Source organism: Oncorhynchus clarkii, unplaced genomic scaffold, assembly GCF_045791955.1.
Source record: "Oncorhynchus clarkii lewisi isolate Uvic-CL-2024 unplaced genomic scaffold, UVic_Ocla_1.0 unplaced_contig_10339_pilon_pilon, whole genome shotgun sequence".
Lineage (NCBI taxonomy): Eukaryota > Metazoa > Chordata > Actinopteri > Salmoniformes > Salmonidae > Oncorhynchus > Oncorhynchus clarkii.
In genome coordinates, this window is record NW_027261100.1 from 24880 (window position 1) to 45660 (window position 20781).

The following is a 20781-nucleotide window of genomic DNA, read 5'->3' on the forward strand; positions in this document are numbered from 1 at the left end:
TACCTATAGCATGCTAAGCAAACACAATACCAATTGATCAAATTCCCCAGCTGTTTGGAATTGCCACAAGGAGCAACCAAGAGTGTCCAGTCTTGTCAGGCTATGCTGTTGGTGGACTTGTTAGTTTGTGCTCCAGCACTTGCAGAGGCTCGGTGCATCTCAACAACTGTGCTCTGTAGCCAGCGGCCGGTTAGCTCAGTTGGTTAGAGTGTGTGATACGCTGCTCTCTGAAAGTAAGTAATGTCTTTCTTTTTCATCTGACATTGTGACATCAGGGTTACATGAGAGTTTCTTGTCATTGTTACATGACAGTTTCTTGTGATTGTTTACATGACAGTAGGTTGTCGTAAGACAAGGCTGCATGAAGTGTGAACTGGAGTTTTCTTGGATCCATGAAAGAATATGCTTTTGGAGAATGCAGGCATCGATCCCACTACCTCACGCATGCAAAGCATTTGAGCTAATTCCCCAGCCGTTTGGAATTTCCGCAAGAAGCAACCTAAAGGGTCCAGTCTTGTCAGGCTATGCTGTTGGTGGACTTGTTTGTTTACGTGCCAGCACTTGCAGAGGCTCGGTGCATTTCAACAATTGAGCAAAATAGCAAATGGCCGGTTAGCTCAGTTGGTTAGAGTGTGGTGCTAATAACTCCAAGGTCATGGTTTCGATCCCCGTACTGGCTATGATATACATTTTGAGTGTCAAAATTGTGAGTCACATGCATGTGAATTGTCAAGGGTGCCACAGAAATAAAATTAGTGAATTGCTGAAATAGCTCAGTTGGGAGAGCGTTTGACTGAAGATCTAAAGGTCCCTGGTTTGATCCCGGGTTTTGGCATTTGTATTTGTTCTTTCTTCATGCTCTGGCTTCAAGGAAACTATCCACAGCTTTGTTTGTGGGCCTCAATGGTGTGTACTACGCTGCTCCTCTGAAAGTAAGTAATTTCTTGCTTTTTCATCTGACATTTTGACATCAGTGTTACAGGAAAGTTGCTTGTCATTGTTACATGACAGTAGGTTGTCGTAAGACAAGGCTGCATGAAGTGTGAACTGGAGCTTTCTTGGATCCACAAAAAAAAATGTTTTTGGGGAATGCGGGCATCGATCCCACTACCTATAGCATGCTAAGCAAACACAATACAAATTGATCAAATTCCCGAGCTGTTTGGAATTGCCACAAGGAGCAACCAAGACTGTCCAGTCTTGTCAGGCTATGCTGTTGGTGGACTTGTTAGTTTGTGCTCCAGCACTTGCAGAGGCTCGGTGCATCTCAACAACTGTGCTCTGTAGCCAGCGGCCGGTTAGCTCAGTTGGTTAGAGTGTGTGATACGCTGCTCTCTGAAAGTAAGTAATGTCTTTCTTTTTCATCTGACATTGTGACATCAGGGTTACATGAGAGTTTCTTGTCATTGTTACATGACAGTTTCTTGTCATTGTTTACATGACAGTAGGTTGTCGTAAGACAAGGCTGCATGAAGTGTGAACTGGAGTTTTCTTGGATCCATGAAAGAATATGCTTTTGGGGAATGCAGGCATCGATCCCACTACCTCACGCATGCAAAGCATTTGAGCTAATTCCCCAGCCGTTTGGAATTTCCGCAAGAAGCAACCTAGAGGGTCCAGTCTTGTCAGGCTATGCTGTTGGTGGACTTGTTTGTTTACGTGCCAGCACTTGCAGAGGCTCGGTGCATTTCAACAATTGAGCAAAATAGCAAATGGCCGGTTAGCTCAGTTGGTTAGAGTGTGGTGCTAATAACTCCAAGGTCATGGTTTCGATCCCCGTACTGGCTATGATATACATTTTGAGTGTCAAAATTGTGAGTCACATGCATGTGAATTGTCAAGGGTGCCACAGAAATAAAATTAGTGAATTGCCGAAATAGCTCAGTTGGGAGAGCGTTTGACTGAAGATCTAAAGGTCCCTGGTTCGATCCCGGGTTTCGGCATTTGTATTTGTTCTTTCTTCATGCTCTGGCTTCAAGGAAACTATCCACAGCTTTGTTTGTGGGCCTCAATGGTGTGTACTACGCTGCTCCTCTGAAAGTAAGTAATTTCTTGCTTTTTCATCTGACATTTTGACATCAGTGTTACAGGAAAGTTGCTTGTCATTGTTACATGACAGTAGGTTGTCGTAAGACAAGGCTGCATGAAGTGTGAACTGGAGTTTTCTTGGATCCATGTAAGGGAATACCCCCCTGAATTGGACAAAAATGAATGGCAAGATATTGGCATTGGACAAACCATATACACGATGTCCAATACCACCCAAAGCGGCGTTGATTCGTGCAAAGTATATGGCAAATGCCATATGGCAATTGCCAATTGTAACACCTCAAAAATCCAACAGGGGGCGAGTGCGCTCCACCGGGGTTTTTCATGTTGGAAATGCAACCCAAGTCAACATCCAAAAGCAAAATTTTGAAAAAAGGATTTTTTTTTCCAAAACTTATCACCCCTTAAAAAAGTGCTTTCTGGGCCGTTTTTCGAAATTCTTTCGCTTTTTTTGTCAATTACACATGTGTAAGAACTGTATGAATATACTTTTGTCCAATTTTGATATCACATTTTTTTTTTTTAATTACATGCGCATAAGGCATATGTTTTGTCCATTTGCAATATGATTTCATAGGAAGTCAAAAGTCAAAAGTCAAAAATGTCAAAATTTGGTAAAAAACTTCACACATCCTTAAAAAAGTGCTTTCTGGACCGTTTTTCAAAATTCTTTCAATTTTTATGTCAATTACACATGTATAAGAACTTTATCAACATACTTTAGTCATACTTTATTATCATTTTTTTTTTTTTTTACTTGTGCATAAGGCATATGTTTTCTCCATTTGGAATATGATTTCATAGGAAGTCAAAAGTCAAAAGTCAAAAATGTCAAAATTTGGTAAAAAACTTCACACATCCTTAAAAAAGTGCTTTCTGGACCGTTTTTCAAAATTCTTTCGAATTTTGTGTCAATTACACACGTATAAGAACTGTATCAACATACTTTATTCGTATTTTATTATCATATATATATTATTTTTTTTAACTTGTGCATAAGGCATATGTTTTGTCCATTTGCAATATGATTTAATAGAATGTCAAAAGTCGAAAATGTGATTTTTTTTTAAACTTTAAAAACTAAAAAAAGTGCTTTCTGGACCGTTTTTCGAAATTGTTTCGATTTTAAGACAATTAATCATGTGTAAGAAGTGTATGAATATACTTTTGTAAAATGTTTTATCATAATTTTTTTTTTTTACTTGTGCATAAGGAATATGATTTGTCCATTTGCAATATGATTTCACAGGAAGTCAAAAGTCAAAGTCAAAAGTCAATTTTTTTGGGGGCCAAAATTGACTGAACTGATGAACTCGGGACGGCCGGGCAGTGATAGTTGTTCATTTCCATCACTCGTTGTGTTGATTTCATCATGTCCATTTGGTGATGTTTTTTCACTATAGAATCATATTGCAAATGCGCGTGCAACTGGTAACCGGAAAAAAAAAATGATGATTTCATTATGTCCATTTGTTTATGTTTCCTTACTTTTTCAAAGTCACTGTGCATTTGCAATATGTTTTAATGGGCAGGTACCATCACGAATTTGTCATGCTCAAAATTCAAACTATACTTTGCTCAAACTATACCTTTGTCAACTTGTATTATCATAATTTTTTTTGGTTTTACTTGTGCATAAGGCATATGTTTTGTCCATTTGCAATATGATATCATAGGAAGTCAAAAGTCAAAGTCAAAAGTAACGATTTTCCTCCGTGCAACTGGTGATCTGAAATGTGCAACTGGTGATCTGAAATGTGCAACTGGTAACCCAAAAAAAAAAATTTGATTCTATGTTTCCTTACTTTTTCAAAGTCACTGTGCATTTGCAATATGTTTTAATGGGCAGGTACCATCACGAATTTGTCATGCTATAAAAATCCTGCAGGAATGTGAAATTGACTGGCCGGATGAACTCGGGATGGCTTTGCAGTGATTCTGGGTCATCTCAATCGCTCGTTTGGGTTGATTTCAGAATGTCGCTTTTGGTGATGCTTTTTCACTATAGAATCATATTGCAAATGCACGTGCAACTGGTCACCCAAAAATAAAAAAAAATTGTTTATGTTTCCTTACTTTTTCAAAGTCACTGTGCATTTGCAATATGTTTTAATGGGCAGGTACCATCACGAATTGGTCATGCTATAAAAATCCTGCAGGAATGTGAAATTGACTGGCCCGATGAACTCGGAATGGCTTTGCAGTGATTCTGGGTCATCTCAATCGCTCGTTTGGGTTGATTTCAGAATGTCGCATTTGGTGATGTTTTTTCACTATAGAATCATATTGCAAATGCACGTGCAACTGGTCACCCAAAAATAAAAAAAAATTGTTTATGTTTCCTTACTTTTTCAAAGTCACTGTGCATTTGCAATATGTTTTAATGGGCAGGTATCATCACGAATTGGTCATGCTATAAAAATCCTGCAGGAATTTGAAATTGACTGGACCGATGAACTCGGGATGGCTTTGCAGTGATTCTGGGTCATCTCAATCGCTCGTTTGGGTTGATTTCAGAATGTCGCTTTTGGTGATGTTTTTTCACTATAGAATCATATTGCAAATGCACGTGCAACTGGTCACCCAAAAAAAAAAAAAAAATTTTTTTTTGTTTATGTTTCCTTACTTTTTCAAAGTCACTGTGCATTTGCAATATGTTTCAATGGGCAGGTACCATCACGAATTGGTCATGCTATAAAAATCCTGCAGGAATGTGAAATTGACTGGCCCGATGAACTCGGGATGGCTTTGCAGTGATTCTGGGTCATCTCAATCGCTCGTTTGGGTTGATTTCAGAATGTCGCATTTGGTGATGTTTTTTCACTATAGAATCATATTGCAAATGCACGTGCAACTGGTCACCCAAAAATAAAAATAAATCGTTTATGTTTCCTTACTTTTTCAAAGTCACTGTGCATTTGCAATATGTTTTAATGGGCAGGTACCATCACGAATTGGTCATGCTATAAAAATCCTGCAGGAATGTGAAATTGACTGGCCCGATGAACTCGGAATGGCTTTGCAGTGTTTCTGGTTCATCTCAATCGCTCGTTAGGGTAGATTTCAGAATGTCGCATTTGGTGATGTTTTTTCACTATAGAATCATATTGCAAATGCACGTGCAACTGGTCACCCAAAAATAAAAAAAAATTGTTTATGTTTCCTTACTTTTTCAAAGTCACTGTGCATTTGCAATATGTTTCAATGGGCAGGTACCATCACCAATTGGTCATGCTATAAAAATCCTGCAGGAATGTGAAATTGACTGGCCCGATGAACTCGGGATGGCTTTGCAGTGATTCTGGTTCATCTCAATCGCTCGTTAGGGTTGATTTCAGAATGTCGCTTTTGGTGATGGTACCTCACTGTTTAAACATATTGCAAATGTACAAGAGTCAAGTGGACAAGAGTCCATCAGTCAATTAGATATCATTCTGACACCAAACTGATACAAACTGACACCAAACCCACTTTTTCCAACTCGTTTAGTAGCCAACTATTACATACTTCAGAGCTGGCCCAAAATTCACAACGCCTTCGGTTCAAACCATAAAAAAACCATAAAACACGTAGTTACGTTCTAGCTGCGGGTCCATTTCTTATGTTATGTGTTAGCCTAGCTGAGGCGACCCCGAATCCCAAGTTTCGTCTCGATAGGTCATTTGGTGTCCGAGAAAAACCCTAATTGGTGCTGAAAATTCACTTTTTTCCATGCCTTGCTACAGGGTCCTTGAACGAGCTATCGGACAGAAACGTTGGGGTCCGTCTCTATGGGCCGAGCCAGTTTCAATGCACCTAGCCTTGCATCTCTGAGACTTTTCTAAACGTCGTCATTTTTGTGATGGTCAAAATGAATTGAAGGTATTGCAAATGTACGAGGCTGTTTCTCGGTCCGAGAACCGTCTAGAGCCACGTAACTCACCACGTACCATCGACCGGAGGTCTAGAACAGGTTTCTAAAGTTTCAGAACTCTAGGTCTGACGGTTCTTTTTTAGCTCCAACAAAGCTAACTATTGCAGCCACTGTCTGTCTCTACGCACCCCAATACGTCCCTCCATCCAAGTTGTGTTTTAGTGTGATTTTTTTTTCCTTTGATTTTTTTGGGGAAAAATGACTGATTTACAGTTCATGGGGGTTGCCTAATCACATATATGAAGTTTTGGACAGATCTGACTTTTTTAACCCTTCGAAACAGCCCCTGAGACACCAATTATGGCACTTCCGGTTGGCACAGGAAGCTATAAATCAACACATATCCTCATTGGGGTATGCTGTTACAGAATCCTGAGTTTTAAGTCCTTACGTTAAGAATTGACTGATTTACACAGGGTTGAATGCACTATGTCTATCAAACTGCAGACAGGGTATGGGTAAACACTTTTAGGGTGATTTTAACCACTTCCGGTTGGTCCAGGAAGCTTAGAATCAACACAGGTAGACCTCATAGTGGCCTGATGGACTGGTACCGAAGACAGGTTCATACGGCATTCATAACCCATATAGACTTCAGGTTGAAATTAGGGGTGCAGGCAATGTATTCCTATGGGGAGAGATGACACTGTAATCTGTGAGATCAAAAAACACTGTTTTACTGTTAAGGGTTAATGCCACACGGTCAAGGTTAGGCTTGCACGGATCGGGAGGACCTTAGGAACATTCCTGTGGTGGAATTTGTCTTCTCACCCTAACGGTTCTCTCACTCTCACCCAAAATCAAATGACATTGTGGGGCAGGCTACATTTTGGGCCTACTTTCTAATGGTCGCTGCGCCTAGACCGAGCGAGCTACGGTCAAGAGGGATATCTCGTTGAACTCGGCACGGCCTAGGGATTATGGTAATGCCATTTCCTGCTCTCTGTGTCTTTAAGCACCGCACTTTATCACTCCATCCTTCCTGTGTGTGTGTGAGGGAGGTTTTCTTTGACATCTGTTGGGAGAAATGACTGATTTACAGTTCAGAAGGGTTGCCTAGTCACACATATGACATTTTGGAGAGATCAGACTTTTTTAACCCCTCGAAACAGCCCCTGAGACACCAATTATGGCACTTCCGGTTGGCACAGGAAGCTATAAGTTAACACATATCTTGGTTGACATAGCCACTTACAGAATCCTGAGTTTTAAGTCTTTACGTTAAGAATTGACTGATCTACACAGGGTTGAATGCACTATGTCTATCAAACTGCAGGCAGTGTATGGGTATACACTTTTAGGGTGATTTTAACCACTTCCGGTTGCTCCAGGAAGCTTAGATTCGACACAGGTAGACCTCATAGTGGCCTGATGGACTGTCTTAGAAGACAGGTTCATAAGGCATTCATAACCCACATAGGCTTCAGGTTGAATTTAGAGGTGCAGGCAATGTATTCCTATGGGGAGAGAAGTCAAAGCAAGCTGTTTCAAGTAAACACCTTCTTTTTACTGTGAAGGGTTAATGCCACACGGTCAAGGTTAGGCTTGCACGGATCGGGAGGACCTCAGGAACGCACCTGAGGTCGAATTGTGCTTCTCACCCTAACGGTTCTCTCACTGCCACCCAAAATCAAATGACATTGTGGGGCAGGCTTCATTTTGGGCCTTCTTTTTTTCAAGTTCGCTGCACTCAGAACGAGCTACGGTCAAGCGGGGCGTCTCGTTGAACTCGGCACAGTCTGGAGACTATGGTGATGCCATTTTTTGTGTTGATTTCAGAATGACATTTTGGTGATGGTCCCTCTCCGTTTAAACATATTGCAAATGCACAAAAGTCAGTGTCCATCAGTCAATTAGATGTCATTATGACACCAAACGGATATCAATTGACACCAAACCCACTTTTTCCTACTCATTTAGAAGCCAACTATCACATATGTCAGAGCAGGCCCATAATTCACAGCGCCTTCAGTTTAAAACATAATAAAAAGGTAAAACACATAGTTACGTTCTAGCTGCGGGTCCAGTTCGGACATTATGTGAAGTCCTATGTGAGGCGACCCCGAATCCCGAGTTTCGGCTCGATAGGTCATTTGGTGTCCGAGAAAAACCCTAATTGGTGCTGAAAATCCACTTTTTTTCCATGCCTTGCTACGGGGTCCTTGAACGAGCTATCGGACAGAAATGTTGGGGTCCGTCTCTATGGGCCGAGCCGGTTTCAATGCACCTAGCCTTGCGTCTCTGAGACTTTTCTAAACGTCGTCATTTTTGTGATGGTCAAAATGAATTGAAGGTATTGCAAACGTACGAGGCTGTTTCTCGGTCCGAGAACCGTCTAGAGCCACGTACCATCGACCGGAGGTCTAGAACAGGTTTCTAAAGTTTCGGAACTCTAGGTCTGACGGTTCTTTTTTAGCTCCAACAAAGCTAACTATTGCAGCCACTGTCTGTCTCTACGCACCCCAATACGTCCCTCCTTCCAAGTTGTGTTTTAGTGTGATTTTTTTTTCCTTTGAAATTTTTGGGGAAAAATGACTGATTTACAGTTCATGGGGGTTGCCTAATCACACATATGAAGTTTTGGAAAGATCAGACTTTTTTAACCCCTCGAAACAGCCCCTGAGACACCAATTATGGCACTTCCGGTTGGCACAGGAAGCTATAAATCAACACATATCCTCATTGGGGTATGCTGTTACAGAATCCTGAGTTTTAAGTCCTTACGTTAAGAACTGACTGATTTACACAGGGTTGAATGCACTATGTCTGTCAAACTGCAGGCAGGGTATGGGTAAACACTTTTAGGGGCATTTTAACCACTTCCGGTTGGTCCAGGAAGCTCAGAATCAACACAGGTAGACCTCATAGTGGCTTGATGGACTGGTACCGAAGACAGGTTCATACGGCATTCATAACCCATATAGACTTCAGGTTGAAATTAGGGGTGCAGGCAATGTATTCCTATGGGGAGAGATGACACTGTAATCTGTGAGATCAAAAAACACTGTTTTACTGTTAAGGGTTAATGCCACACGGTCAAGGTTAGGCTTGCACGGATCGGGAGGACCTTAGGAACATTCATGTGGTGGAATTTTTCTTCTCACCTAAACGGTTCTCTCACTGTCACTCAAAAGCAAATGACATTGTGGGGCAGGCTTCATTTTGGGCCTACTTTTCTAATGGTCGTTGCGCTTAGACCGAGCGAGCTACGGTCAAGCGGGATAGCTCGTTGAACTCAGCACAGTCTGGAGACTATGGTGATGCCATTTTTTGTGTTGATTTCAGAATGCCATTTTGGTGATGGTCCCTCTCCGTTTAAACATATTGCAAATGCACAAAAGTCAACTAGCAAGTCAGTGTCCATCAGTCAATTAGATGTCATTATGACACCAAACCCACTTTTTACTACTCATTTAGAAGCCAACTATCACATATGTCAGAGCAGTCCCATAATTCACAGCGCCTTTAGTTTAAAACATAATAAAAAGGTAAAACACATAGTTACGTTCTAGCTGCGGGTCCAGTTCGGACATTATGTGAAGTCCTATGTGAGGCGACCCCGAATCCCGAGTTTCGGCTCGATAGGTCATTTGGTGTCCGAGAAAAACCCTAACTGGTGCTGAAAATCCACTTTTTTCCATGCCTTGCTACAGGGTCCTTGAACGAGCTATCGGACAGAAACGTTGGGGTCCGTCTCTATGGGCCGAGCCGGTTTCAATGCACCTAGCCTTGCGTCTCTGAGACTTTTCTAAACGTCGTCATTTTTGTGATGGTCAAAATGAATTGAAGGTATTGCAAATGTACGAGGCTGTTTCTCGGTCCGAGAACCGTCTAGAGCCACGTAACTCACCACGTACCATCGACCGGAGGTCTAGAACAGGTTTCTAAAGTTTCAGAACTCTAGGTCTGACGGTTCTTTTTTAGCTCCAACAAAGCTAACTATTGCAGCCACTGTCTGTCTCTACGCACCCCAATACGTCCCTCCATCCAAGTTGTGTTTTAGTGTGATTTTTTTTTCCTTTGATTTTTTTGGGGAAAAATGACTGATTTACAGTTCATGGGGGTTGCCTAATCACATATATGAAGTTTTGGACAGATCAGACTTTTTTAACCCTTCGAAACAGCCCCTGAGACACCAATTATGGCACTTCCGGTTGGCACATATCCTCATTGGGGTATGCTTTTACATAATCCTGAGTTTTAAGTCTTTACGTTAAGAACTGAGTTATTTACGGAGGGTTTAGTATGTGTGTGTTATTTCAGAAAATCATAGAAAATCACAGAAATCTCGCAGAGCTCCGCAGCACACTTTAAAAAGATTCGTATGAACACCCTGCAACTGGATCTGTAACCGTTGAAAAAAAAAAACGCCTATTTGTGACCATCAACAAGTTGTCATTGTTCCGTTTCTCTTAAATGACGATAGATAAATGGCTGGTTCTTTTTTTATTGACACCGGAGGCTCCTTGACTTTGACCTGAAGTGGAAAAATAATTTCTCTACTTCCATTTTGGACCTTTAATCCCAGAAAAACGGCCATAACTCAAAAACCGTTGAGGCCTAGACGCCATCTTGTTCGGGGCCAACTGCCCATTATGCCAAACCTACGCTCACCAAGTTTCGGCTTCGAAATATTTTCCGTTTTCGAGATAAGGCCCCGTCGTGATTCGTGATGTTTTGCCAAATTGCCATATGATTCCGTATGCCCTCTTGTGGGAATTTCCGGGATAGCGGAAAAATGGTCCAAAACTTGTTTATTTTATAAAACGGAAACCGAATGTCCGACAAAGTTCATTTGATGACTTCCCGGTAGGTCTGGCCCTACCGCACGGGCCGACGCCGACCGCAAATTTTACAAATGTTTTCGGACATCTAGTAAGGGACCGTACATTTGCAATATGGACTTTTTCACTGATCATACACGAAATGCCGAAATGTTCCCTTATGTATGAAATAATTTGCTTTTGGAGAATGCAGGCATCGATCCCACTACCTCACGCATGCAAAGCATTTGAGCTAATTCCCCAGCCGTTTGGAATTTCCGCAAGAAGCAACCTAGAGGGTCCAGTCTTGTCAGGCTATGCTGTTGGTGGACTTGTTTGTTTACGTGCCAGCACTTGCAGAGGCTCGGTGCATTTCAACAATTGAGCAAAATAGCAAATGGCCGGTTAGCTCAGTTGGTTAGAGTGTGGTGCTAATAACGCCAAGGTCATGGGTTCGATCCACGTACTGGTTATGATGTACACTTTGAGTGTCAAAATTGTGAGTCACATGCATGTGAATTGTCAAGGGTGCCACAGAAATACATTTAATGATTTGCCGAAATAGCTCAGTTGAGAGAGCGTTTGACTGAAGATCTAAAGGTCCCTGGTTCGATCCCGGGTTTCGGCATTTGTATTTGTTCTTTCTTCATGCTCTGGCTTCAAGGAAACTATCCACAGCTTTGTTTGTGGGCCTCAATGGTGTGTGCTACGCTGCTCCTCTGAAAGTAAGTAATTTCTTGCTTTTTCATCTGACATTTTGACATCAGTGTTACAGGAAAGTTGCTTGTCATTGTTACATGACAGTAGGTTGTCGTAAGACAAGGCTGCATGAAGTGTGAACTGGAGCTTTCTTGGATCCACAAAAAAAAATGTTTTTGGGGAATGCGGGCATCGATCCCACTACCTACAGCATGCTAAGCGAACACAATACCAATTGATCAAATTCCCCAGCTGTTTGGAATTGCCACAAGGAGCAACCAAGAGTGTCCAGTCTTGTCAGGCTATGCTGTTGGTGGACTTGTTAGTTTGTGCTCCAGCACTTGCAGAGGCTCGGTGCATCTCAACAACTGTGCTCTGTAGCCAGCGGCCGGTTAGCTCAGTTGGTTAGAGTGTGTGATACGCTGCTCTCTGAAAGTAAGTAATGTCTTTCTTTTTCATCTGACATTGTGACATCAGGGTTACATGAGAGTTTCTTGTCATTTTTACATGACAGTTTCTTGTCATTGTTTACATGACAGTAGGTTGTCGTAAGACAAGGCTGCATGAAGTGTGAACTGGAGTTTTCTTGGATCCATGAAAGAATATGCTTTTGGAGAATGCAGGAATCGATCCCACTACCTCACGCATGCAAAGCATTTGAGCTAATTATCCAGCCGTTTGGAATTTCCGCAAGAAGCAACCTAGAGGGTCCAGTCTTGTCAGGCTATGCTGTTGGTGGACTTGTTTGTTTACATGCCAGCACTTGCAGAGGCTAGGTGCATTTCCACAATTTAGCAAAATACCAAAAGGAGGGTTAGCTCAGTTGGTTAGAGTGTGATGCTGATAATGCCAAGGTCATGGGTTCGATCCCTGTACTGGTTATGATGTACATTTTGAGTGTCAAAATTGTGAGTCACATGCATGTGAATTGTCAAGGGTGCCACAGAAATACATTTAGTGGATTGCCGAAATAGCTCAGTTGGGAGAGCGTTAGACTGAAGATCTACAGGTCCCTGGTTCGATCCTGGGTTTTGGCATTCGTATTTGTTCTTTCTTCATGCTCTGGCTTCAAGGAAACTATCCACAGCTTTGTTTGTGGGCCTCAATGGTGTGTGCTACGCTGCTCCTCTGAAAGTAAGTAATTTCTTGCTTTTTCATCTGACATTTTGACATCAGTGTTACAGGAAAGTTGCTTGTCATTGTTACATGACAGTAGGTTGTCGTAAGACTGCATGAAGTGTGAACTGGAGTTTTCTTGGATCCATGAAAGAATTTGCTTTTGGAGAATGCAGGCATCGATCCCACTACCTCACGCATGCTAAGCATTTGAGCTAATTCCCCAGCCGTTTGGAATTTCCGCAAGAAGCAACCTAGAGGGTCCAGTATTGTCAGGCTATGCTGTTGGTGGACTTGTTTGTTTACATGCCAGCACTTGCAGAGGCTTGGTGCATTTCCACAATTGAGCAAAATACCAAAATGGCGGGTTAGCTCAGTTGGTTAGAGTGTGATGCTAATAACGCCAAGGTCATGGGTTCGATCCCTGTACTGGTTATGATGTACATTTTGAGTGTCAAAATTGTGAGTCACATGCATGTGAATTGTCAAGGGTGCCACAGAAATACATTTAGTGAATTGCCGAAATAGCTCAGTTGGGAGAGCGTTAGACTGAAGATCTAAAGGTCCCTGGTTCGCGTAAGACAAGGCTGCATGAAGTGTGAACTGGAGTTTTCTTGGATCCTTGAAAGTATTTGCTTTTGGAGAATGCAGGCATCGATCCCACTACCTCACGCATGCAAAGCATTTGAGCTAATTCCCCAGCCGTTTGGAATTTCCGCAAGAAGCAACCTAGAGGGTCCAGTCTTGTCAGGCTATGCTGTTGGTGGACTTGTTTGTTTACGTGCCAGCACTTGCAGAGGCTCGGTGCATTTCAACAATTGAGCCAAATAGCAAATGGCCGGTTAGCTCAGTTGGTTAGAGTGTGGTGCTAATAACGCCAAGGTCATGGGTTCGATCCCCGTACTGGTTATGATGTACATTTTGAGTGTCAAAATTGTGAGTCACATGCATGTGAATTGTCAAGGGTGAAAAAAAATTAGTGAATTGCCGAAATAGCTCAGTTGGGAGAGCGTTAGACTGAAGATCTAAAGGTCCCTGGTTCGATCCCGGGTTTCGGCATTTTTTTTTTGTTCTTTCTTCATGCTCTGGCTTCAAGGAAACTATCCACAGCTTTGTTTGTGGGCCTCAATGGTGTGTGCTACGCTGCTCCTCTGAAAGTAAGTAATTTCTTGCTTTTTCATCTGACATTTTGATATCAGTGTTACAGGAAAGTTGCTTGTCATTGTTACATGACAGTAGGTTGTCGTAAGACAAGGCTGCATGAAGTGTGAACTGGAGCTTTCTTGGATCCACAAAAAAAATAGTTTTTGGGGAATGCGGGCATCGATCCCACTACCTACAGCAAGCAAACACAATACCAATTGATCAAATTCCCCAGCTGTTTGGGATTGCCACAAGGAGCAACCAAGAGTGTCCAGTCTTGTCAGGCTATGCTGTTGGTGGACTTGTTAGTTTGTGCTCCAGCACTTGCAGAGGCTCGGTGCATCTCAAAAACTGTGCTCTGTAGCCAGCGGCCGGTTAGCTCAGTTGGTTAGAGTGTGTGATACGCTGCTCTCTGAAAGTAAGTAATGTCTTTCTTTTTCATCTGACATTGTGACATCAGGGTTACATGAGAGTTTCTTGTCATTGTTACATGACAGTTTCTTGTCATTGTTTACATGACAGTAGGTTGTCGTAAGACAAGGCTGCATGAAGTGTGAACTGGAGTTTTCTTGGATCCATGAAAGAATTTGCTTTTGGAGAATGCAGGCAATTTGCATGCAAAGCATTTGAGAGCCGTTTGGAATGCTTGTCAGGCTAGTTGGTGGACTTGTTTGTTTACGTGCCAGCACTTGCAGATGCTCGGTGCATTTCAACAATTGAGCAAAATAGCAAATGACCGGTTAGCTCAGTTGGTTAGATGCTAATAACTCCAAGGTCGATCCCACTACCTCAGGTAATTTCTTGCTTTTTCATCTGACATTTTGACATCGCAAGTTGCTTGTCATTGTTACATGACAAAGCATTTGAGCTAATTGTACTGGTTATGATGTACATTTTGAGTGTGCAAAATTGTGATCCATGAAAGAATTTGCTTTTGGAGAATGCAGGCATCGATCCCACTACCTCACGCATGCAAAGCATTTGAGCTAATTGTACTGGTTATGATGTACATTTTGAGTGTCAAAATTGTGAGTCACATGCATGTGAATTGTCAAGGGTGCCACAGAAATACATTTAGTGGATTGCCGAAATAGCTCAGTTGGGAGAGCGTTAGACTGAAGATCTAAAGGTCCCTGGTTCGATCCCGGGTTTCGGCATTCGTATTTGTTCTTTCTTCATGCTCTGGCTTCAAGGAAACTATCCACAGCTTTGTTTGTGGGCCTCAATGGTGTGTGCTACGCTGCTCCTCTGAAAGTAAGTAATTTCTTGCTTTTTCATCTGACATTTTGACATCAGTGTTACAGGAAAGTTGCTTGTCATTGTTACATGACAGTAGGTTGTCGTAAGACTGCATGAAGTGTGAACTGGAGTTTTCTTGGATCCATGAAAGAATTTGCTTTTGGAGAATGCAGGCATCGATCCCACTACCTCACGCATGCTAAGCATTTGAGCTAATTCCCCAGCCGTTTGGAATTTCCGCAAGAAGCAACCTAGAGGGTCCAGTCTTGTCAGGCTATGCTGTTGGTGGACTTGTTTGTTTACATGCCAGCACTTGCAGAGGCTTGGTGCATTTCCACAATTGAGAAAATACCAAATGGCGGGTTAGCTCAGTTGGTTAGAGTGTGGTGCTAATAACGCCAAGGTCATGGGTTCGATCCCCGTACTGGTTATGATGTACATTTTGAGTGTCAAAATTGTGAGTCACATGCATGTGAATTGTCAAGGGTGCCACAGAAATAAAATTAGTGAGTTGCGGAAATATCTCAGTTGGGAGAGCGTTAGACTGAAGATCTAAAGGTCCCTGGTTCTATCCCGGGTTTTGGGATTTGTTCTTTCTTCATGCTCTGGCTTCAAGGAAACTATCCACTGCTTTGTTTGTGGGCCTCAATGGTGTGTGCTACGCTGCTCCTCTGAAAGTAAGTAATTTCTTGCTTTTTCATCTGACATTTTGACATCAGTGTTACATGACAGTTTCTTGTCATTGTTTACATGACAGTAGGTTGTCGTAAGACAAGGCTGCATGAAGTGTGAACTGGAGCTTTCTTGGATCCACAAAAAAAAATGTTTTTGGGGAATGCGGGCATCGATCCCACTACCTATAGCATGCTAAGCAAACACAATACCAATTGATCAAATTCCCCAGCTGTTTGGAATTGCCACAAGGAGCAACCAAGAGTGTCCAGTCTTGTCAGGCTATGCTGTTGGTGGACTTGTTAGTTTGTGCTCCAGCACTTGCAGAGGCTCGGTGCATCTCAACAACTGTGCTCTGTAGCCAGCGGCCGGTTAGCTCAGTTGGTTAGAGTGTGTGATACGCTGCTCTCTGAAAGTAAGTAATGTCTTTCTTTTTCATCTGACATTGTGACATCAGTGTTACATGAGAGTTTCTTGGCATTGTTACATGACAGTTTCTTGTCATTGTTTACATGACAGTAGGTTGTCGTAAGACAAGGCTGCATGAAGTGTGAACTGGAGTTTTCTTGGATCCTTGAAAGAATTTGCTTTTGGAGAATGCAGGCATCGATCCCATTACCTATAGCATGCTAAGCAAACACAATACCAATTGATCAAATTCCCCAGCTGTTTGGAATTGCCACAAGGAGCAACCAATAGTGTCCAGTCTTGTCAGGCTATGCTGTTGGTGGACTTGTTAGTTTGTGCTCCAGCACTTGCAGAGGCTCGGTGCATCTCAACAACTGTGCTCTGTAGCCAGCGGCCGGTTAGCTCAGTTGGTTAGAGTGTGTGATACGCTGCTCTCTGAAAGTAAGTAATGTCTTTCTTTTTCATCTGACATTGTGACATCAGGGTTACATGAGAGTTTCTTGTCATTGTTACATGAAAGTTTCTTGTCATTGTTTACATGACAGTAGGTTGTCGTAAGACAAGGCTGCATGAAGGCCCGCCATTGAGGCCCGCTATTTTCTCTCTAATGTCTTTCTTTTTCATCTGACATTGTGACATCAGTGTTACATGAGAGTTTCTTGTCATTGTTACATGACAGTTTCTTGTCATTGTTTACATGACAGTAGGTTGTCGTAAGACAAGGCTGCATGAAGTGTGAACTGGAGTTTTCTTGGATCCATGAAAGAATATGCTTTTGGAGAATGCAGGCATCGATCCCACTACCTCACGCATGCAAAGCATTTGAGCTAATTCCCCAGCCGTTTGGAATTTCCGCAAGAAGCAACCTAAAGGGTCCAGTCTTGTCAGGCTATGCTGTTGGTGGACTTGTTTGTTTACGTGCCAGCACTTGCAGAGGCTCGGTGCATTTCAACAATTGAGCAAAATAGCAAATGGCCGGTTAGCTCAGTTGGTTAGAGTGTGGTGCTAATAACGCCAAGGTCATGGGTTTGATCCCCGTACTGTTTATGATGTACATTTTGAGTGTCAAAATTGTGAGTCACATGCATGTGAATTGTCAAGGGTGCCACAGAAATACATTTAATGAATTGCCAAAATAGCTCAGTTGGGAGAGCGTTAGACTGAACATCTGAAGGTCCCTGGTTCGATCCCGGGTTTCGGCATTTGTATTTGTTCTTTCTTCATGCTCTGGCTTCAAGGAAACTATCCACAGCTTTGCTTGTGGGCCTCAATGGTGTGTGCTACGCTGCTACTCTGAAAGTAAGTAATTTCTTGCTTTTTCATCTGACATTTTGACATCAGTGTTACAGGAAAGTTGCTTGTCATTGTTACATGACAGTAGGTTGTCGTAAGACAAGGCTGCATGAAGTGTGAACTGGAGCTTTCTTGGATCCACAAAAAAAAATGTTTTTGGGGAATGCGGGCATCGATCCCACTACCTCACGCATGCTAAGCAAACACAATACCAATTGATCAAATTCCCCAGCTGTTTGGAATTGCCACAAGGAGCAACCTAAAGGGTCCAGTCTTGTCAGGCTATGCTGTAGGTGGACTTGTTTGTTTACGTGCCAGCACTTGCAGAGGCTCGGTGCATTTCAACAATTGAGCAAAATAGCAAATGGCCGGTTAGCTCAGTTGGTTAGAGTGTGGTGCTAATAACGCCAAGGTCATGGGTTTGATCCCCGTACTGGCTATGATGTACATTTTGAGTGTCAAAATTGTGAGTCACATGCAGGTGAATTGTCAAGGGTGCCACAGAAATAAAATTAGTGAATTGCTGAAATAGCTCATTTGGGAGAGCGTTAGACTGAAGATCTAAAGGTCCCTGGTTCGATCCCGGGTTTCGGCATTTGTATTAGTTCTTTCTTCATGCTCTGGCTTCAAGGAAACTATCCACAGCTTTGTTTGTGGGCCTCAATGGTGTGTGCTACGCTGCTCCTCTGAAAGTAAGTAATTTCTTGCTTTTTCATCTGACATTTTGACATCAGTGTTACAGGAAAGTTGCTTGTCATTGTTACATGACAGTAGGTTGTCGTAAGACAAGGCTGCATGAAGTGTGAACTGGAGCTTTCTTGGATCGACAAAAAAAAATGTTTTTGGGGAATGCGGGCATCGATCCCACTACCTATAGCATGCTAAGCAAACACAATACCAATTGATCAAATTCCCCAGCTGTTTGGAATTGCCACAAGGAGCAACCAAGAGTGTCCAGTCTTGTCAGGCTATGCTGTTGGTGGACTTGTTAGTTTGTGCTCCAGCACTTGCAGAGGCTCGGTGCATCTCAACAACTGTGCTCTGTAGCCAGCGGCCGGTTAGCTCAGTTGGTTAGAGTGTGTGATACGCTGCTCTCTGAAAGTAAGTAATGTCTTTCTTTTTCATCTGACATTGTGACATCAGGGTTACATGAGAGTTTCTTGTCATTGTTACATGACAGTTTCTTGTCATTGTTTACATGACAGTAGGTTGTCGTAAGACAAGGCTGCATGAAGTGTGAACTGGAGTTTTCTTGGATCCATGAAAGAATATGCTTTTGGAGAATGCAGGCATCGATCCCACTACCTCACGCATGCAAAGCATTTGAGCTAATTCCCCAGCCGTTTGGAATTTCCGCAAGAAGCAACCTAAAGGGTCCAGTCTTGTCAGGCTATGCTGTTGGTGGACTTGTTTGTTTACGTGCCAGCACTTGCAGAGGCTCGGTGCATTTCCACAATTGAGCAAAATACCAAAAGGCCGGTTAGCTCAGTTTGTTAGAGTGTGATGCTAATAACGCCAAGGTCATGGGTTCGATCCCCGTACTGGTTATGATGTACATTTTGAGTGTCAAAATTGTGAGTCACATGCATGTGAATTGTCAAGGGTGCCACAGAAATACATTTAATGAATTGCCGAAATAGCTCAGTCGGGAGAGCGTTAGACTGAAGATCTGAAGGTCCCTGGTTCGATCCCGGGTTTCGGCATTTGTATTTGTTCTTTCTTCATGCTCTGGCTTCAAGGAAACTATCCACAGCTTTGTTTGTGGGCCTCAATGGTGTGTGCTACGCTGCTACTCTGAAAGTAAGTAATTTCTTGCTTTTTCATCTGACATTTTGACATCAGTGTTACAGGAAAGTTGCTTGTCATTGTTACATGACAGTAGGTTGTCGTAAGACAAGGCTGCATGAAGTGTGAACTGGAGCTTTCTTGGATCCACAAAAAAAAATGTTTTTGGGGAATGCGGGCATCGATCCCACTACCTCACGCATGCTAAGCAAACACAATACCAATTGATCAAATTCCCCAGCTGTTTGGAATTGCCACAAGGAGCAACCAAGACTGTCCAGTCTTGTCAGGCTATGCTGTTGGTGGACTTGTTAGTTTGTGCTCCAGCACTTGCAGAGGCTCGGTGCATCTCAACAACTGTGCTCTGTAGCCAGCGGCCGGTTAGCTCAGTTGGTTAGAGTGTGTGATACGCTGCTCTCTGAAAGTAAGTAATGTCTTTCTTTTTCATCTGACATTGTGACATCAGGGTTACATGAGAGTTTCTTGTCATTGTTACATGACAGTTTCTTGTCATTGTTTACATGACAGTAGGTTGTCGTAAGACAAGGCTGCATGAAGTGTGAACTGGAGTTTTCTTGGATCCATGAAAGAATATGCTTTTGGAGAATGCAGGCATCGATCCCACTACCTCACGCATGCAACGCATTTGAGCTAATTCCCCAGCCGTTTGGAATTTCCGCAAGAAGCAACCTAAAGGGTACCTTGTCAGGCTATGCTGTTGGTGGACTTGTTTGTTTACGTGCCAGCACTTGCACACTTGCAGAGGCTCAGTGCATTTCAACAATTGAGCAAAATAGCAAATGACCGGTTAGCTCAGTTGGTTAGAGTGTGGTGCTAATAACGCCAAGGTCATGGGTTCGATCCCCGTACTGGCTATGATATACATTTTGAGTGTCAAAATTGTGAGTCACATGCATGTGAATTGTCAAGGGTGAAAAAAAATTAGTAAATTGCCGAAATAGCTCAGTTGGGAGAGCGTTAGACTGAAGATCTAAAGGTCCCTGGTTCGATCCCGGGTTTCGGCATTTGTATTTGTTCTTTCTTGATGCTCTGGCTTCAAGGAAACTATCCACAGCTTTGTTTGTGGGCCTCAATGGTGTGTACTACGCTGCTCCTCTGAAAGTAAGTAATTTCTTGCTTTTTCATCTGACATTTTGACATCAGTGTTACAGGAAAGTTGCTTGTCATTGTTACATGACAGTAGGTTGTCGTAAGACAAGGCTGCATGAAGTGTGAACTGGAGCTTTCTTGGATCCACAAAAAAAAATGTTTTTGGGGAATGCGGGCATCGATCCCACTACCTAAGCAAACACAATACCAATTGATCAAATTCCCCAGCTGTTTGGAATTGCCACAAGGAGCAACCAAGAGTGTCCAGTCTTGTCAGGCTATGCTGTTGGTGGACTTGTTAGTTTGTGCTCCAGCACTTGCAGAGGCTCGGTGCATCTCAACAACTGTGCTCTGTAGCCAGCGGCCGGTTAGCTCAGTTGGTTAGAGTGTGTGATACGCTGCTCTCTGAAAGTAAGTAATGTCTTTCTTTTTCATCTGACATTGTGACATCAGTGTTACATGAGAGTTTCTTGTCATTGTTACATGACAGTTTCTTGTCATTGTTTACATGACAGTAGGTTGTCGTAAGACAAGGCTGCATGAAGTGTGAACTGGAGTTTTCTTGGATCCATGAAAGAATTTGCTTTTGGA

The 20781-nt window shown here is 42.6% G+C and overlaps 13 non-coding genes across 13 annotated transcripts; all 13 read left to right on the forward strand.

Annotated features, from left to right (window-relative positions):
• Positions 1 to 1870: 1870 nt before the first annotated feature.
• trnaf-gaa (transfer RNA phenylalanine (anticodon GAA)) lies at positions 1871 to 1943 on the forward strand. Its single transcript has one exon. It is a non-coding gene; the product is annotated as a tRNA-Phe (tRNA).
• A 9181-nt stretch (positions 1944 to 11124) lies between these two features.
• Positions 11125 to 11198, forward strand: trnai-aau (transfer RNA isoleucine (anticodon AAU)). The gene has a single exon. It is a non-coding gene; the product is annotated as a tRNA-Ile (tRNA).
• An 82-nt stretch (positions 11199 to 11280) lies between these two features.
• Positions 11281 to 11353, forward strand: trnaf-gaa (transfer RNA phenylalanine (anticodon GAA)). Its single transcript has one exon. It is a non-coding gene; the product is annotated as a tRNA-Phe (tRNA).
• A 2023-nt stretch (positions 11354 to 13376) lies between these two features.
• On the forward strand, positions 13377 to 13450 carry trnai-aau (transfer RNA isoleucine (anticodon AAU)). Its single transcript has one exon. It is a non-coding gene; the product is annotated as a tRNA-Ile (tRNA).
• Positions 13451 to 13526: 76 nt separating this feature from the next.
• trnaf-gaa (transfer RNA phenylalanine (anticodon GAA)) lies at positions 13527 to 13599 on the forward strand. Its single transcript has one exon. It is a non-coding gene; the product is annotated as a tRNA-Phe (tRNA).
• Positions 13600 to 14767: 1168 nt separating this feature from the next.
• Positions 14768 to 14840, forward strand: trnaf-gaa (transfer RNA phenylalanine (anticodon GAA)). The gene has a single exon. It is a non-coding gene; the product is annotated as a tRNA-Phe (tRNA).
• A 439-nt stretch (positions 14841 to 15279) lies between these two features.
• On the forward strand, positions 15280 to 15353 carry trnai-aau (transfer RNA isoleucine (anticodon AAU)). Its single transcript has one exon. It is a non-coding gene; the product is annotated as a tRNA-Ile (tRNA).
• Positions 15354 to 17131: 1778 nt separating this feature from the next.
• trnaf-gaa (transfer RNA phenylalanine (anticodon GAA)) lies at positions 17132 to 17204 on the forward strand. Its single transcript has one exon. It is a non-coding gene; the product is annotated as a tRNA-Phe (tRNA).
• A 457-nt stretch (positions 17205 to 17661) lies between these two features.
• Positions 17662 to 17735, forward strand: trnai-aau (transfer RNA isoleucine (anticodon AAU)). Its single transcript has one exon. It is a non-coding gene; the product is annotated as a tRNA-Ile (tRNA).
• Positions 17736 to 17817: 82 nt separating this feature from the next.
• Positions 17818 to 17890, forward strand: trnaf-gaa (transfer RNA phenylalanine (anticodon GAA)). The gene has a single exon. It is a non-coding gene; the product is annotated as a tRNA-Phe (tRNA).
• A 1035-nt stretch (positions 17891 to 18925) lies between these two features.
• Positions 18926 to 18998, forward strand: trnaf-gaa (transfer RNA phenylalanine (anticodon GAA)). The gene has a single exon. It is a non-coding gene; the product is annotated as a tRNA-Phe (tRNA).
• Positions 18999 to 19882: 884 nt separating this feature from the next.
• trnai-aau (transfer RNA isoleucine (anticodon AAU)) lies at positions 19883 to 19956 on the forward strand. Its single transcript has one exon. It is a non-coding gene; the product is annotated as a tRNA-Ile (tRNA).
• A 76-nt stretch (positions 19957 to 20032) lies between these two features.
• On the forward strand, positions 20033 to 20105 carry trnaf-gaa (transfer RNA phenylalanine (anticodon GAA)). Its single transcript has one exon. It is a non-coding gene; the product is annotated as a tRNA-Phe (tRNA).
• The last annotated feature ends 676 nt before the right edge of the window (positions 20106 to 20781 follow it).